This window comes from Orcinus orca, chromosome 13 (assembly GCF_937001465.1).
Source record: "Orcinus orca chromosome 13, mOrcOrc1.1, whole genome shotgun sequence".
In the NCBI taxonomy this organism is placed as follows: Eukaryota; Metazoa; Chordata; class Mammalia; order Artiodactyla; family Delphinidae; genus Orcinus; species Orcinus orca.
The window spans coordinates 37,851,171-37,870,002 of NC_064571.1; the positions used below are offsets into that span (position 1 = coordinate 37,851,171).

The 18,832-nt window shown below is 37.0% G+C and overlaps 1 protein-coding gene across 4 annotated transcripts in view; it reads left to right on the top strand.

Moving 5' to 3' along the window:
* Nucleotides 1-18,832, top strand: part of PELI1 (pellino E3 ubiquitin protein ligase 1) — a 130,289-nt gene that overhangs the window by 82,543 nt on the left and 28,914 nt on the right. The window lies entirely within an intron of this gene.

Here is an 18,832-nt window from a genome sequence, read left to right on the forward strand (position 1 = left end):
AAAGTTAAAGGTGCTCATTTTACTTACAGGCTAACTAAAGTCTAAAAGAAGTAGGGGTGATTGTTAGGTAGTTCAAACAATAACTCTTCTTACATAGTGTTTGAATCTTAAAACCTCAAAAGAGTCTTGAAAAATACTCCGAGTGGGGAAAATACTGTACATCACAAACTCACCTCACCCATCTACTTTTATTTTTGTACATGCAGGTCTCTTACAAGGCGGGAGAGCAGTGATGGGGGATGGGGGTTGGGGGAGGGAGGGCAGAGATTTTTTTAATGGAGGCTTAACAGATTTTAATCACTACACACAAGGAAATGTGTCTTGGTTTTAATAGCACCAACAACCTTCCCATCGTTTAGTCATCAGGTAATTGAGTGAGCACTTTATCCATAAGACGCCGGTTGTGCTAAGAACTGACGCTTTAAGTGTACGAAACGGTCATCTATTTGTTTTGGTTCAAAGACTGTGTACTTCTCTTACTCTGCAAAATGTTATTTTGTTTTCTTAGCAGCTGATCTTTTGTTTTAGAACTGGCTTTGTCTTTTTCTACATTGAGTATGTGTTACTTTTGTAGCTGAGCAGAATCGTAACAGTGTTGTTGTTGTTGTTTAGTTTGCATAGTAGCGTGAATTTAAATTTTTGAATTGTGGAGAAGGTTTGGTTTCTCCAGTTCTTCGGTTTCAGTTTATGACGTTTTCTTTATAGCTAACAGAGAAAATGTTTTCTCGGTGTGATCAGATTTATATCTTTCAAAACATTGTCCTTCTTGTACAAATACAGCATATGAATTCCTTATGTTTTTTATTCACATCAAAAACCTCTTCTGGAGGAAAATACATAATTCTGAGGACAAGTTTGTTTATTTTGGTAGTTGAACCAAACTGGAAGGTACTAAAAATTTAAATCAAGCATCATTTCTACTAGTTATTTCCTGAGATGAATAATGATCAGAACTGTAGTAACAGTACTTTCTCTTATCCTAAATTCTCTTGAATTTAATTTTGTATTTTGTAGTTGCCCCCAGACTTTAGATTCTGGTGGTCCCATCAGAAAAGGAAAAGGCATTTGTTATTTTAATATTTTTCCCCTAATCCTCTAACCTGTCCCCTTTCTGTAGTATGTTGAAAGAGATCTTGAGTTTAAAAAATTGAAAAATAAGTTGTTTGGAACATACAGTTAAGTGTATGGAAAATTGTATGTAGTGAAGTGGTTATAGTACTTCATCTAATAAATTTAAGACTTTTAAAGAGAAAACTGTCACCTAGGTTTTTATTAATATTATAGAAGTGCTGTAATGTAATAATAGTAGTATTTATTGACTTGAAAAAAAAGTGATCTGGGAATTGTGCCTTAGTGGCGGATTGGGGGGAGGGGGCGGAAATCTGTGCTCTCCTTAAAATTTTCATTTAGGTGACCTTACAGTTGGTTATGTTGAACTTTTTCTGTAGTGTTTACAAACCAAATTTGCCAGAGGCATTTGTACTTTAAGGTAGCTACTAACACAGTGTCTGCTCAGTCACTGGAGTCCAAAGGCAGAAGTTAGTGTTGACTGTCAAAGGCTGGCATTGCAGGTTTCCTAGTTTCTTTGGGACCCCTTAAAGGAAATGAGTGAAAAGTACAGGGCAGGAAACTGAGTCTAGTACTGCTGAGCTACAGAGCCAAGTTTCAAGGGAAAGCTTGAGTGTGTTTGCCTTTGTCTTTGTTTCAGCTTCCTTTCTGGTTGTCAAAATGTCACTTATATATGAAGAGTTCTGTCAATTCAGAATATGCCTTATTGTGGTTGTCCAGTAGGTCAGATGATAAGGACTATAGTAGTCCTGCTCTGCGAACAATTGTTTTCAGACAGAAGCTTCTGTAACTGATAGAGATTTTAAGCTGGAGGAGGTAGAATTGAAAACTATCTAACATTCTTGCATACATACATCTTACCATGGCATGTCAATATAGACCTATTCTCATATTTATTAAATCAGAAAGGCTTATATTGATTGTTTTATTTCATCTGTTTTAACTGTGTATATGAAAACATAATGACAAACACATGATGGCACTGAGAGATGGTTCTAGGAGTTTCTTTGGAAAAATCATCTTATTTCATAAAGTTACATTTGTGTCTTTTAATTGAGGAGAATAAAACAAATTTAAAAGCCAGTAGAAAGAAGGAAGAAAATCAGTAGAATGAAGGAAACCTGGTGAAGATGTTTTTATAGAGAACAATATTACAGATTCCTGACAACATTGTATAAGGGACAAAATTCTAGCTAAAGTCTGTAAACAGTGAATTCCACTTAGCATTTTCTGTTTGTAGATCTCTAGCCATCTTTTCATGATTCTCTCTAAATATATCACACAGGAAAAGTAAATAGAAAGCATTCTTTCAAGGCATTTGGGTTGTTGGAGTATTTTTTTACACATGTGGTAGTGGAGGTTTATTGTTTTTCATTAAGTTTGACCTCTGCCAGAGAATTTTCCCCAGACTAATGTGTGGGAACCTCAAAACAAGAAATATTGGACACTGAAAGAACTAGATATAATTTCAAGTTGTACCACTAGCTTGTTTTATGTTCTCTTGAAAGATCCCTTCTAATAGTTGTGCCTTCCAAAGGCTGAAAATAATTGCACTTAGTAGGTCCTACATAGTTTTTGTTTTTGCTGAATGAATTTACAAGTAATAAAGAGAAAGCACAAGATTTCCTGAGTCAGAGAATTTCTGATTTTTTTCTTTTTAAATAGAAGTAACTGATGAACATGTGATTGGAGCCCTTCAATTAGCATAGCTTCCTTCAGAAGTAAACTTAAGAGGAAGAGAGCTTCATCAGGTGATTTAAGAGAACTGAATTGCAAATGAGTCTAAGAACAACTGATTATTTTTTCAGAATGTTGTATATGATGTTTTAGATTTTTTGCCACAATAAACTCCATTTCAGAGAAGCAGAGTTCTACATGTTACTCCTTGTATCACGCCTGTAATGCTTTTATACACCTCAAAATACCATTTACAGAAAAATAGAATATGTTGCTGGTGCCTATGGGAAAATCCTGATGTTTGTCATCCCTCAGTTAATCGTGACCATTCATGTAGTTAGAAGTTTTTAATTGAGTACACATGTAATTTACTTTTCAAAGAATTTATTGCTGATTTTTATTTTATAATGAACCTCTTGGGATGTTGCTAGTTCTAAAAATATGTAGTACCTCCCAGTTTCCCACCATGTTCTGCAGTTTCTTTTTCTATTAATTTTTTGGCTGCAATTTGCTTTTTCCCCTAAATTGTCTAAAATGAGCTCAGAAATGTTTAAACATACTTGACAAGAAATACAGTCAGTAATTTATTATGCTAAGCTTCAGCTAAATTTCCAGATACTAGGTATGTGAATCTGTTTTAGAGATAGAAGTATACTTACTTTGAAGGGGGCTAAAGCAGGGAAATAGCCAATAGATTTCATCTTGGGTATCAAATCTGATTGCCTGGTAGTGACTGCCTGGAGTGTTATGTTTAGAAAATTGGGAGTCCTGGTTCACACTCAGCAGGAGCGAGTGCTGTGATTAGCAATTTCTGCAGTTGGGTGGGTGGTGGGCTTTTGGTATGAATGCCAGATATTCATTTTGTACTTTTTGGATGCCTTTTATGTGTCAGACACTGGTCTAGATGCTGATATCACACAGACTAAAATCTCTGCCTTATGGTGTTTACATTCTAATAACAAGACACAGACAATAAAAAGGTAAAATATTTTGTGTTTTAATGACAAATGACCTGGTTTCTTTAAAAAATAAATAACAAGAAATGGGGGGGGATATAAGATTAAAAGCAACTAAAGGGGGCATATCCACCAAATGTATTGTGTGGACCTTAGATCCTGCTTTGAGCAAACTAACTGTAAAAGGACATTGATGAAAAATTTGGACATTGATGGGTATTTAATAAAAAGGAATTGTCAATTTTTTTTAGGGTATAGTAATGTTTTATGGTTTTAAAACAAGAGTCCTTACCTTTTGGGGGTATATTTATGAATTAAAATATGATATCTGGGGCTTCCCTGGTGGCGCAGTGGTTGAGAGTCTGCCTGCCGATGCAGGGGACACAGGTTCGTGCCCTGGTCCGGGAAGATCCCACATGCCGCGGAGCGGCTGGGCCTGTGAGCCATGGCCTCTGGGCCTGTGCATCTGGAGCCTGTGCTCCGCAGCGGGAGAGGCCACAGCGGTGAGGGGCCCGCGTACTGCAAAATAAATAAATAAATAAAATCTGATATCTGGATTTTTTTACTTTAAAATAATTTGCAGGGGAGAGGAGCATAGATGACACAATATTGGCCCTATATCGAAAAAATTTTGAAACTAGATAATGGATACATGAGATTTCTTATATTCTCTCTACTTTTGTGTATGTTTGAAAAATTCCATAATTAACAGTTTTACACACACAAATAAAGCAGAAAGGGGGAAGAGGGAATATGTGGGATGTGAGTATGGGATGGGAGTGAGAAGGTGATAGTTATTTGAGTAAAGACCTGAAGGAGGTGAGGGAGTAAGCCTTGCAGGTAATCTTAGGGCAGGACGTTCCAGGTGGAGGGAACAGTGAGTACAGTGACCCTGAGAATGGAGCTTGATTGGAATGCAAGAAATTACAAGAAAACCAGTGTGTCTGGGTTAGAGTGAGAGAGAATAGCAGGGAATAGTCAGAAATATAAAGGAAGGGTAGAGACCAGATGGTATAGGACTTGGTTGTCCATCCTTCCTTTAAAGTAAAGATATTTATTTTATACACTTATCTAAAATAAGTCTAGTTTAGTCCCCCTGGAAGCTCTACACTTATTTCAACAATACTAGCATTACTCAAATTTTTTTGGTTCTTTTTTTTTTTTTAAATTGCCTTCTAAGCCAGTTTAAGAGCCACTCATGAACAGAGCTCATTACTTTCTATTTCCGCCTTGTTTTTAAGGAAGAGGGAGTTATTAGCCACATGATACCTTATTTATCAGATATGACTCAGAAAGGATTTTGACAGAAAGAAAATAGGAAATAACTTCAGGCTGTTTGTAAATGTCAGATCTACTCTGAGAAGGCCATTGCTGTTTCTGAAAATCAGATCCACCCATAGACTAAAGAGGAATTTTAATAATGTTCTGGACAATTGTAGCATCATTTAAAGTAAGGCTATAATGAGAGTGACTAATATGGAAAAACTATATTCATTTGGATATTTAAGTTCTGTCTCATACATTAAAACACATAACATATACATACAAGACCATGCATATTTCTTAAGTATTCAAAACAGTCATTGCTGATAAGTTTCATTTGTGTCACGCATCCAAGACTGAAGAGATGGCATTTATCGTTGTAATGAAATTGTATAACTTTCTTGTTGCAATGGCATACACTTGGGAATTGAAAGACTAGCACACGTTTAGTGTTAGGAATCTGGCTTTCAAGTCTTCTTGTATTCATGCTTCAAATCTCAGATTAGTGCTTTTTTCAAGAACATGCTGATTTCTCATAAAGAACTCTTTTTAAATCTTTTTGCTTTTAATAAACTTATTTTATTTTTGGCTGCGTTAGGTCTCCGTTGCTGCGTGCGGGCTTTCTCTGGTTGCGGTGAGTGGGGGCTACTCTTCGTTGCGGTGCGTGGGCTTCTCACTGCAGTGGCTTCTCGTTGCAGAGCACGGGCTCTAGGCTCGCGGGCTTCAGTAGTTGCAGCACGCAGTCTCAGTAGTTGTGGCCCGCAGGCTCACTAGTTGTGGCGCACGGGCTTAGTTGCTCCGCGGCATGTGGGATCTTCCCGGACCAGGGCTCGAACCGGTGTCCCCTGCATTGGCAGGCGGGTTCTTAACCACTGCGCCACCAGGGAAGTCCCTCTTTTTAAATCTTTATTAAAATTATAGAAAAATCAGTCCTCATCCTCCAAATATTTGAAAGCCCCACCCCCAGAAAAAACCTTCCATAAATATGGGTTTTTTAAATCTTCTACTTAAAGGGCAGTATACATGTAGAGATTACTAGTTTTGAATAGTTTGATACTAGTTCATTTTTTTTTTTTTTATAAGAATAAGTTTTCGGGCTTCCCTGGTGGCGCAGTGGTTGAGAGTCCGCCTGCCGATTCAGGGGACACGGGTTCGTGCCCCGGTCCAGGAAGATCTCACGTGCCGTGGAGCGGCTAGGCCCATGAGCCATGGCCGTTGAGCCTGCGCGTCCGGAGCCTGTGCTCCGCAACGGGAGAGGGCACAACAGTGAGAGGCCCGCGTACCGCAAAAAAAAAAGAATAAGTTTTCCAACCTAAGAAACTAAACGTATTTCAGTGGTTTTTAGTCTACTGATAACACTGAATAAAGAAAACATCCTTTTTCTAGTTAATTATGCATAACGGGAAGGCACAATATTTTCTTTAACCAATAATGTGTAGGATATAATGGGATTAAATAGAATTTGTGAAATGTTATTATATAATAGATTGCAAAAAGTGACCACTAAGCATATAAGTATATAACTGTATAAGGAATACTTTAACAAAGCTTCCTATTTTTCAGAAAATTGTTAGGAATCTAGTTGTTTAATTCACTCAAGAGTTTTTGTCCCTTTGGTGGATAGGTAGATAGGTATATAGCCAGACCCTTTCTTCATATACTGCACATACCATTAAGATTGAGCTGCTAGGCTGGATTATTTAATGTGTTTTAAACACTAACCTATGAGCATGGAACGCAGAGCCCATGTTTAATTTCTGGGCTTTCCACTAACTCTGAAAGTCTTTAAAAAGCTATCTTTGGTTCATCTGTAAAATAAAAGTGGTGGTAGTTTTTCAGAAAGGACTTTGAAATTCTAAGGTGGTGACTGTACTTATGTGTGGCTCGTTTTAGAAATAGCTTTCAGTCTTTTGATTTGGTGGTAGGATTATGAATCTGTTTTTCATTTCCATTTTTGTGGAATAAATAACTTCTGAGGGAGGAGGAAGAGAAAGAGAGAGAGGGGAGGAAGGAAAGAAAAAAATTGGTTCTCACAAAATAGTAAACATGACCATGGATAGATAATTCTTGTAACTTGAATCTGTTTAAGTGTCCATGACCTAATGAGCTAAGACTCAAACTTATAAATGAAGTAGAGAATAGTAATGATAATACACCTTGCATTTTAAGAAAAAAAGTTGCTTTGCAAAAGGGACATGTTATATTTCATGTTGACTTAAACATTATGACCATGATAAAGCCTATACTTCATCTTGGAATTGATGATTATGATGATTAACAGTAGTTAAGAATTATATGGAAATTCAGTCTATTACTTAAGCTCTGTAGATGGTTGCAGCATCAGGTTCTAGGTTATTTCTTTCACGTTGTGCATTGCAAATACTCATATTCCACATCCTTGCCTCTCTCACTTCATCTCTCTCTCATGCTCATCTCTCCATCACTCTCACTGGCTCTGTTTATCTTCCTTCGCCAGCTTTAGTAGTGCCCATTGCTCTTATACAGTGTTTTCTACATTTGTCTGCCATTTTTTATATTTATAAAGAGGGCTTGGAATGAATTAAGGGCCTAATAAAAGAAGTGACATGTAGATGGCAAGTATAACACTTTTCCTATTTGTGTCTTATGTACTTAGCTTCTTTTTATCTTGTGCTATTTTTGGTGTGTATTCTGGTGGAGGGATGGTATATTGTATTAGCTGGCACTAACTGACCTATAGGATGGCATACTTTTTGAACTCAGTAATGTAGGAAATAGTAATAAACTCATTGATTTGAAAGCCTCATAAGTTAATCCTGCATCTATCCAGAATCTATACTTAAACTAGCCTAGTGGAATTTCAAAAGCTGTTTTCAGCTCTTGGTGTATGTTGTTGTCTTTTCTGAAAATGTCAAACAATCAGGGACTTCATCATCACTGTAATAATAGTTAATCATAAATGGCCTTGGGGAAAAACTGTGTCTAGACTCATGTTGAGCTGCCTTTTTTTTGCGATACGCGGGCCTCTCACTGTTGTGGCCTCTCCCATTGCGGAGCACAGGCTCCAGACGCGCAGGCTCAGCGGCCATGGCTCACGGGCCCAGCCGCTTTGCGGCATGTGGGATCTTCCCAGACCGGGGCATGAACCCGTGTCCCCTGCATCGGTAGGCGGACTCTCAACCGCTGCCCCACCAGGGAAGCCCCCAAAATGATTTATTATTGCTATTTTTTAATAAGTATATCAGAAAGGAGAAGCAGTATGATTCAGGATAAGAAAGTCTCTTGATTCAGGAGATCACTTATTATCTCCATATTGCTAAATCCAATGACACTTTTCCAGTATTTATCTTACCTGACCTCTCAGCAACATTTGACATTGTTGCTACTTCCTACTTTTTGAAACATTTTTCTTTGCTTCCAGGACACCATATACCTTACACCAACCCCGTAATGCTGTTGCTTTTTTAATCTCTTTCAGAAGCTGCTGCTGTTCTTGCAGCACCCTAAATTTTTGAATTCCACAAGGCTTGGTCTTTTTTTTTTTTTTAATTTATTTTTTGGCTGCGTTGGGTCTTCGTTGCTGCGTGCGGGCTTTCTCTAGTTGTGGTGAGCGGGGACTATTCATTGTGGTGTGCGGGCTTCTCATTGTGGTGGCTTCTCTTGTTGCGGAGCACGGGCTCTAGGCGTGCGGGCTTCAGTAGTTGCAGCACGCGGGCTCAGTAGTTGTGGCTCTTGGGCTCTAGAGTGCAAGCTCAGAAGTTGTGACGCACGGGTTTAGTTGCTTCGCGGCATGTGGGATCTTTCCAGACCAGGGCTTGAACCCGTGTCCCCTGCATTGGCAGGTGGATTCTTAACCACTGCGCCACCAGGGAAGTCCAAGGGTTTAGTCTTAGGTTCTCTTCTCTTAGTCTGTACTCTTCCTAGGTAATTTCTTTTGTAGAAGATTTCCAGGTTTATATTTCCATCCCAAGCTCCAGACTTGTACGTATAATTGTTTCCCATGGATGTCTCAAAGGTAACTCAGATTCTCAAGTTCAAAATCAAACTAATGGGAATCCCAAGAGTTATTATTATTTATCTCCTAAGAACATTAATATCTCCTAAGAAGGAGTTAAAGAATTAATATGTAAAAGTCTTTGAAAAATGCCTGGCACTTATGATAAGCACTGCATACATGTTAAGATTATTACTTCTTATTATCTCAGGTTTACAGGAGAGGAAACTGACCAAACTGTACAGTTGGTCCAAGTCTCACACCTATTAAATGACAGTGCCAAGAGTCAACATAGACAGTCTGACTCCAGAACTCCCTTAACCACTCTATTTTACTTCATCTCAACTAATAAGAATTTATCTCATCCTTTTGCACACGGACTCCAAATTAATGGTCTCGTCGTGATCCTAAGAGTATTGTAATTCATTCCAGCAAACACACCTGGTGTTTAAAATGTAGAAGATCTAAAATATGCAGGTAACATTTCACTTCAGTAAGATATGAGAAGCACAAGGATATACATCTTAATTCCATTTTATTCCATGTGTATTTTTTGTTTTTTTCCCTTTCTTGTTAGCAGTTAAGTCACGAAAATCCCTAGAAAATGGAAGTACTAATTCTGTATTACTCTTAAGTGACTTCAGTTGTTGTCATTTACTTTGTTAAATCCTCTTTAGCTAAAATTTTCAGAATGACTTGGGGGCTCAATAGCATGTTGTATCCACATAATATGCTTAAAATCAATAATTTTTATGATTTTTTTTTTTTTTTTTTCCGGTTCGCGGGCCTCTCACTGCTGTGGCCTCTCCCGTTGCGGAGCACAGGCTCCGGACGCGCAGGCCCAGCGGCCATGGCTCACGGGCCCAGGCGCTCCGCGGCATGTGGGATCCTCCCGGACCGGGGCACGAACCCGCGTCCCCTGCATCGGCAGGCGGACTCTCAACCACTGAGCCACCAGGGAAGCCCCAATTTTTATGATTTTGATTAACTGTTACCTCTTTTGAAATTATGTAGTGATTTGTCTGTTTTCAGAATTCTAAGACATTTCAATTTCCCAAGAAATTTGTCTTTGAATTTTAATTTTATTGGCTGATTTTCAAATAAGAACTTTGATTTTAGCATTATACCTTTGTATTAGATTCTAGATGTAGTTGAATCTGCTTAATTTTATAAGCTTTAGTCTCTGACTCTCATTTAACTGTTTAGTAAAAAGCACATCTGGATATTATTTACAGTTTCTATAGAGGATTTACTACCCCCCTCCCCCCAATTACTTATTTCTTCTTTCCATTGTTGATTTTTTATTCTTATTCCTTTGCGGCAAAAAAAATTTTTTTTTTTTATTAAGACAGTATAAAGGCAGAAGATATAAAGTCTTTGATAGTTTTTGAACTTAGCAGGGGGTGGGGGGTTCTTGAGAAGGAGAGTGGATTTTGAAAAGCCAGAATCATCTATGGGGAAGAGTCTGTTCTTACCTTGTTTTTGGAACTGCATTTTATGACCTAGTGTATTTATTATTGGAAAACACTTAAAATAGTTATATCAGCTAAGACTCTATTTTTTACAGAAAACTCCATTCAAACTGGCTTAAGTAGGGGTGAGCCCAGGGGGCGGGGGAAGGAGATTTATAACAGTTTGTGTAAACTGGTCCAGGATAAGTGTGGCGTCAAGAATGGCTCCACCCAAGGCTCAAATAATGTCATCAAGACGCAATTTCTGTATGTTTCTTGGCACTGCTTCCTCAGTGTTAGCTTTGTTCTCCAGCCCTACATAAGCAAAAGATAACTTCAGTCCCTTCAGCCCCTAAATCCTTAGTTATGTATACCTGGAAAGATTAACCATCTTTTTCCTAGAAGTCCCAGCAAAAGTCTCACTGCATCTCATGGGCTCATAGTAGCCCACTTCCCTTGTAGCCAAGGGAATGTGAAGTTTGGATTGTCTGGGACAGAGCCATGTACCCAGCTATCGAGTTTGAGGGTGTAGTCAACTACAGACACACATAAACTATATGTATTTACAATAAGGGAATGAAGATATCATTATACCACCAGAAGAGTGAATGTTTTTTGGGCAGTGGAAAATAGATGTATTTTATAGTATCTTTTCCATTTTAAGAGTTAGCATTCAAAGACCAGTTTGATTTTTTTTAATTTAGTATTTAGCGCTAATTTGGAATTTGTATAATTTCACTTCCAAATTACTGTTTAAAGCAGTATGTAAATGGGAATTGCTAGACTTTTCACCTCTGAAGAGCTTTGAGAATGTATCAAAATTTAAAATTTGGTGCTATGTTCACAAATACCATACTACTAATTTTCCTATTATCTATGGTAATCCAGTTTGTTGATAGCTAGTTCTTGTGATATAGGGCAGTGTCTTTATGGATTAACATCTTTTTCTAGGTTAACACTTCTTTAATGCCTTAAGCAGACTGGGCTCTTGGACCAAGAACTTCATAAAGAACCATAAAATCGAATATTCTGTCCTGGACACTCAGGGCCTTGGTGAGAGGAGGTGGAGTAAGGGGCTATAAGGGACACTAGTAAAGACATTACATATTGATTTCTATGATTGATTTTAGTCTGAAAATGAAAACTTGGTTCTTACTGAAAAAATAAGATACCCATTGTAGGGTTTTTCTTGCTTTTTAACATCAAAAATATGAAATGAAGTGGCAAGTGATATTTACATTTCAGTCTCTAATATAAGCATTTAGCTATCTCCTTCTAGTTCTTATGTTACATTAATATGTATATGAATGAGTACATCCATCCCCATAAGGCTTTAATATTCTATAGTCTCTAGGAAATTTTAGATTTTTTCTTTTAAATTTCTTGACACCCCAGAAATATTTATGCTTTATCCACCAAAATTAAAATGAAGACTCCAAAGGAATCTAATGTAAATGTATATTTAACATCATCTTTTCCTTTATTATTAAGTGCTGCAAAATGAGCACAACACTCTTTCTCTTGGGGGAGTTTTCAGCTTTAATAGGAGAGGTAGCACAAGGTCATACATAACTGTAATGCAAAGCTGGATATAAGGATAAGAGTTTAGGGGATGAGGAAAAATTTCCTGATTGGAGAAGGAATATCAAATGGGTCTTGAAACATTAACAGAATTTTTTTACAGGTAAATAGGGATAACATTAAAAGTTACTGTTTACTGAGCATTTATTATATATTCAGTTTCATTTTTGTCAAAAACGTGTGTTATATATGACATAGAGAAGGACAGCCGCAGCACTTTATACTTGGGAAGAAGTTGGAAAGAATTTGAATTACAGTGGATTTAAAAGACACATTGTTTAAAAATTAAAAATTGAAGTAATGGAGCTTATTGGGGCACATCAACTGGGGAGCTTTCTATTTCAGCCACCACAGTAACTCTTCCTAGTATAAATACTAGTTGAGAATCATTTCTAACAAAAATTACATTGTTTCTCTATAGGTAATCAATGATTTGAATAAAATCTTAATAGTACATACATTGCCTTAGGGGGTGCTAAATTAATGTTCTAACATTAGAGTCATTATTAAAGAAATCCCTGTAACGGTATATGGATAGCAGTATTACCAATTGTAGACTGTATTCTACATTTTCTAGAATCAGCAATATATTTATTTACGTGGTTTTTATATAGGTGTTAGTGCATTTTACAAATCTAGGATGGTTCATTTAAAGTGGATTTTCCACAATACAGTGTGACATTAAATGAGTGGTCTTAGAAAATTTATAAATGGTCTGAATATTTACTGAAGAACATTTTTATAATAAAAAAGGGAATAATATATTTCATGAATTATTAAGAATTTAAGTCTTAAAAAGAGCAATTAGACAAAACCTATTCGAATGATTATAATTGCAGTTTATTGAATTATATGAAAAAGAGCCCAAATTAGTTTAAACAAATAAGATCTGAATCTGTGGTATTGTGTGCCTAGTATTTTTTTCATTGAATGTCAGGGGTATATTAAAGTGCCTACATTTATGTTTCTCTACAAAGGATTGTTCTGACAATAAGTTGAAGTCATTTTCACCATTTATTGCTGTCTAAAAATTTCCCTTGACTTCACATTTTGTTCTGAATGTCTTGGTTTCTTTCCTCCACCTACACAATATTGAAGGCAAGTGAAGCAAGAGTTGCAATATGAATTTGAGAACCCTGGCTTTCTTTTTTCCAAAACAAAATACACCTTTATTATAAGATTGCTTTTTATTGCTACCAAAAAAAGGGCTTTTTGGCAAGTGTTCAGTAAATGTGTGAATAACCTAATTGATTTAGTGGAATGAATAGAAAGCTTTGCTATTTGTCTTTGTAGATACTTGGCTCAGTAAACACAGTGATAGACCAAATGCTATATAGTCAAAGGTAAAAACAAAACCAAAAAACTCCAAAGGCCCTCCAAACTTACATATCCAAATAGCAATTTCTTGTCTATGTCAGGGCCTTCAAAGAGAAAGAGCAATATGTTAATTAAATCTTATTTCTATTATGAAAAATAATCATGTTAATGCACATAAAACTCAGTGCTTTGACAGATGTTAATATGTGAAAATATTGATAGAGGAGATCCTCTTTAAGAATTGTAAGCTGTATGAAATTCAAAGATATGTGTGGAAATTTAAACATACTATCATATACTCTGCAGTAAAACTCCAGTAAAGGCAGGAAGCATAATTAGGACAAACAATTAAAGATAACAATAGAAGCAAATTAAGAATTTTTAAAAAACTCATTATAGGTGTCATATTAGTTCAACTCAGTCTGTAACTCTGGTTAAAAATGAAAAATTTTAGGTCCTGTAAAAAAAAAAAAAATTCTGTAGTGGGAGAGGAAAAAAGAAGGTAATGGTGGTGGCAATTAAAATGTATACGGTACTTTTAAAAAGTACATTTACAAATCTGATCGCTTAGTTTTAAAAGCATAGACGTGTATAGTGTATAACTTTATTTCCTTATAAGACCATTATATGGTTAAAATAGGAAATCTCAGAAGAATTCTAGGGGGAAAAGGTGTTTTCCCTAATTTTAATGACTCCTTTAAGATAAGAATGTTTTTCATTTAATCTTCGTATCTATAACTCCTGGCACAGTACCTGACCCATAGTAGGTACTTCATAAATGTTTACAGAACTAACCTTAACTTTAGAAATTTCAGGATAGACAGTGTTATTTTTCTGGCCTTTAAAACTGTACTCTCCCCCAGCCCCCCACCACACACACACACACACACACACCTTTGTATGTCAGTTTTGATACAAATAGGTTTTCAGTTTTGAATGTGAAGAAAACATGTTTTTCATCTACCCAATCTTAGCTTGAACTGAAATTACTTAAAAGGGACCTCGAGGGCTTCTCTGGTGGCACGGTGGTTGGGAGTGCGCCTGCCGATGCGGGGGATGCGGGTTCGTGCCCCGGTCCAGGGGGATCCCACGTGCCGCGGAGCGGCTGCGCCCGTGAGCCACGGCCGCTGAGCCTGCGCGTCCGGACCCTGTGATCCGCAGCGGGAGAGGCCACAGCAGTGGGAGGCCCGCGTACCGTAAAAAAAAAAAAAAAAAAGAAGGAACTCGATTTAACAGCATTCCTTCTTTTCAGGTATCTGGTGTACGAAATATAGATTCTAAACCATAGGGATGGGAAGAATCTGGTTTTAACTGAGGTGACTGATGGGAAAAAAGTCAATAAACTAAGATGGAGAACCAGTTGGAAAAAAGGATGTCTTCCTGTTTAGTGGTCATTCCTAACAAATGTAATTAGAGGGAAGCTAAATTCTGACTTTCAAATGTTAACTGAGGCAACAACCTAGATTTTCCAGGTTAGTTCCAATTTCAGGTACAAAATTACTTTGACAACAAGGAAAAGAACTATGGTTAGCAAAATTGCAGTTGTTGCAGTCAAGTTCTGGTTGGAAATACAGTTCGAGAAAAACAGTTAAAGCAGCATTAAATGAATATATTTTTAACACGATGAAGTTCCAAAAGGCATCCACTTCCAATTCATCAGTGTTAAAAACCTGAAAGAAACATTGCTGTGATGCTCATAATCTACTAAAGCATAGTCTCCAAACAAACTTATACAGAATCATACTCTGAAAAGTTTTCAAACCAACTTTTAATTGCTTGAAATTGGATGAGTTTTGTGCTTTTGTTCTCCCATGTTTTATTGTTATTGTTTAATAAATATCAGCAAAAGGGTTATGTAACAACCTGGGCTTTTGCAAGTTAATATGCTTTAAGAGAATGTTTTTTCTGGTCTTGGTAGTCTGTCCACTATTGAAAAAATACAGTGTAAAGAGATTTTATCTATTGCCAAGATATAAAGAGGAATCAATAATTGTTGTCATACTTTTTCTTTATGCTGAACTGAATTTTTTAAACTGAGGATTTATTGTACAAATATTAAAAATCATAACGGATGAGTGATTTCTTTAGTTTCCTTCCAATCTACCCCACCCAGCTTCTCATTCTTACAGGTAAACTGATGCTTGGTCAGGTTTGTCAGTTCTGGTTTGTCAGTTTTTCTGGTTTGTCAGTTTGTCAGTACTGGTTCTCAGTACCTAAAAATATGAAAACCATATCCAACATCAAACAGATTCCTTTTGATCAGTTTGGCCTGGCTAGTTTTAAAAAGTTTAATAAACATCTTTCAGCTTTATATACAGCTTCGTACTTTATTTACATACTTGCCTTCCAGAAACATGTATGCAACTAATCTCACTTAGGGAGAGAGCCACATTACTAATCTGTTCTTGATCCATCAACCTGTGAAAAAGGAAAGGTACAAATCCATCCCTGTGTGGTGACCCCAAGGGTCTCCTGCCTTCCTTGGGGAAGGAGCTTTACCTCTGGGAGAAATTGAATATTAACATACACAAATGCTGAGGGAGTGCACACCAGCCTTCTGTATTCATCAATATAGATTTTCATAAATAGTAAAAAATTGTGAGGAGAAGCAGTAATTAGAAAAGGAGCCATGCTGCTTGTGTCCTTGTGGGCTTTCTATGGCTTACATCATCCATTTCATCTTAATGAATTGGCATATATTTCCCTCTTCAGATTAACTTCTCTTATATCAGTTTAATCTGTTTGGAAAGATAACTCTTTCTTTGAGATGACTTCCCAAGAATGCCCAAAATGAATTTTATGTGTCTACTACAGCCTATATTTTGGGTCAGACTATCCCAACATTCTACCCAAATTTGGCAAAAACCCATTTTACCATAATGTAGTAATAAGCAGACTAAAAAATTTAATTTGAAATATATAATTATTTTTATCCTAGACATTGTGGCCAGACATCTTTTGGCCCTGTCTTGATCGATTGGTTGACTTTTGCTGTGTAGAATGGTAGACAGGATGTGTGTTTAAACTCAGATGTCAGCTTTTGCCACTTAGTTTCGAAATGACCTTGAGCAAATTATTTTGCCTGATTTCCTCATCTGTCATAAGACAGTTGTAAAGATTGAGTTTAACAAATGTGAAGTTCTTACTAGCTACATAGTAGGTAATACAAGTTTGTTTTCTTCCTTTTCTGAAAGCTTTATTTAAAGACTTTGGACTAACTCCAGAGTAAGTTCAATCTCTACCCAGACTCTTAAGGCCCACTATATCAGGCACTTCTTTACCTTTCAGCTCCATCTTATTCAGTACATTTATCAATGCTTGCTGATACAGTCACTGAGCTTACAGAAGGTTACATGGTCCCTGATTTCCAGGCTTACTGTTTATTGGTCTCCTAACCAAACCCTTCACTCCTGGGAACCTACCCTTTCCTGAGCACACAATACATTTTTTCCGCTTGCCTTTTTTAATCTTGATGCAAGTTGTTTCTCCCACCTGAAATGCCTTTTCCCCACTTACCAGAATCTAGACTGTCTCCCAAGGCCCAGCTCAAATACCCCTCTTTCTATGAAGCTTTCCCTGGGTCCTCTTACACCAAAGTGGTAACACTTTTCTTTGAAGTCTTACCTTATCTATTGTCTTTTGTTTTAATTGGGTACCTGTCCTTTACTGATTTGGGTTAGTCTGACTGATTTACACCTTTGTTTTCGTAACTATCAGTAAATGAGAGGTAGTATAGGGAATCATACCTTTTGCATTAGTTTGAATACTATTGCTTCTGGCATTGTAGTGAATGCTCAATAATATGTTGGATTAGTAATTGCATTATTAGACTCTAGATGTGACTCTAGATGTGAAAGTAAGGAGACCACAGGCCTCAGTTTGAAAATTACTCAAACATCTAAGTTGATTAAAGTACAAGGAAGCCCATAATTGCTGTTGTTAATAGAAGAAATCATCAATAAGCATTTAATGGAACCTAGAATATTGAGAGAAGGGTGACTCTTCATAATCCTGTTGTGGAGAGATACCATCATCTGGTAACCTAGATATTAATTTTCTAACTGTTTTCAGCTATTTAGCCAAATAAGACTATAAGCTGTTTAATACTTTAAATATTTAAATAATACTTCCCTGTATAGTAAACTGGTAAACGTTAAGTGTTTTCCTGAGTTGTGTGAGCCATTCTAGTAAATTATGGAGCATGAAGAGATAGTCATGGGAACCCACAATTTATAGCAGAATTAAGGGTTGCCTGGGATTTGCAGCTGGCATCTGAAATGGGGCCCTTCTGTAGGACTGAGTCCTTTAATTTGTGGGATCTGAGCTTACTCCAGGTAGTGTCAGAATTAAATTGAATTCTTGGACACCCAGTTGGTGTCAGAGAATTGATGAGTTGGTTGGTGTTAGAGGAAACACCCGTCACTCAAACTCGCTGAAGGTGATGTAAGATGTCAGCAAAACCAAACCAAAAAAAAAGCCAAAAAACCTGTGTCTACAATTAAAGGTAGATTGAAACAGAATGTGAAATTAGAAATTCCAAGCCTAATTGTGAATTTTGAGATTTCTGGTACAAAAAGCAGGTGGTTTGGGAAAGTCTTCAGCTCTGTTTGTGAAAACTTGTATATCTTGTAGAACGTTCAAATGATTGTTTCCCTCAGTTTCTGTGGTTCAGGAAATAGCAAGTTCAAGAGCAGTATTTGAATTCCAGGTGCATGCCAGCATCCAGTGATCTTGAGTTTATGGCAGGTTTTTTTGTTTTTTTTTAATGTGGTAATGCTTTCTTTCTCTCTTTGTCATTATAATAGCTTCATTAAGATGTAATTTATATACCATACAGTTTAACCAACGTAAAATATATACTTCAGTGGTTTTTAGTATAGTCATGGAGTTGTGCAACCATCATCACAGTCAATTTTGGAACATTTTCATCACCTGAAAAAGAAACCCCATAGCATTTAGCCATCACCCCTTCCCAGCCACACCCCCATCCCAGCCCTAGGCAACCACTAATCATACTTTTTGTCTCTGGATTTGACTACTCTGGACATTTCAAATAAATGAAATTGTAATATGTAATCCTTTGTGGTTGCCTTCTTTCTCTTAGCATAATGTTTTCAAAGTTCATCCATGTTGTAGTATGTATTAGTATATTATTCCTTTTTTTTTTTTTTTTTTTTTTTGCGATACGCGGGCCTCTCACTGTTGAGGCATCTCCCGTTGTGGAGCACAGGCTCCGGACACACAGGCTCAGCGGCCATGGATCATGGGCCCAGCTGCTCTGCTGCATGTGGGATCTTCCCAGACTGGGGCACGAACCCATGTCCCCTGCATCAGCAGGCGGACTCTCAACCACTGCGCCACCAGGGAAGCCCTATTATTCCTTTTTATTGCCAAATAACATTCAGTTGTATGGATGTGCCACGTTTTATTTATCCATTCATCAGTTGTTGGACATTTGGGTTGTTTCTGCTTCTTGGCTATTAAGAATAATCCTACTATGAACATTCATGCAGAAGTCTTTGGACATATGTTTTCATTTCTCTTGA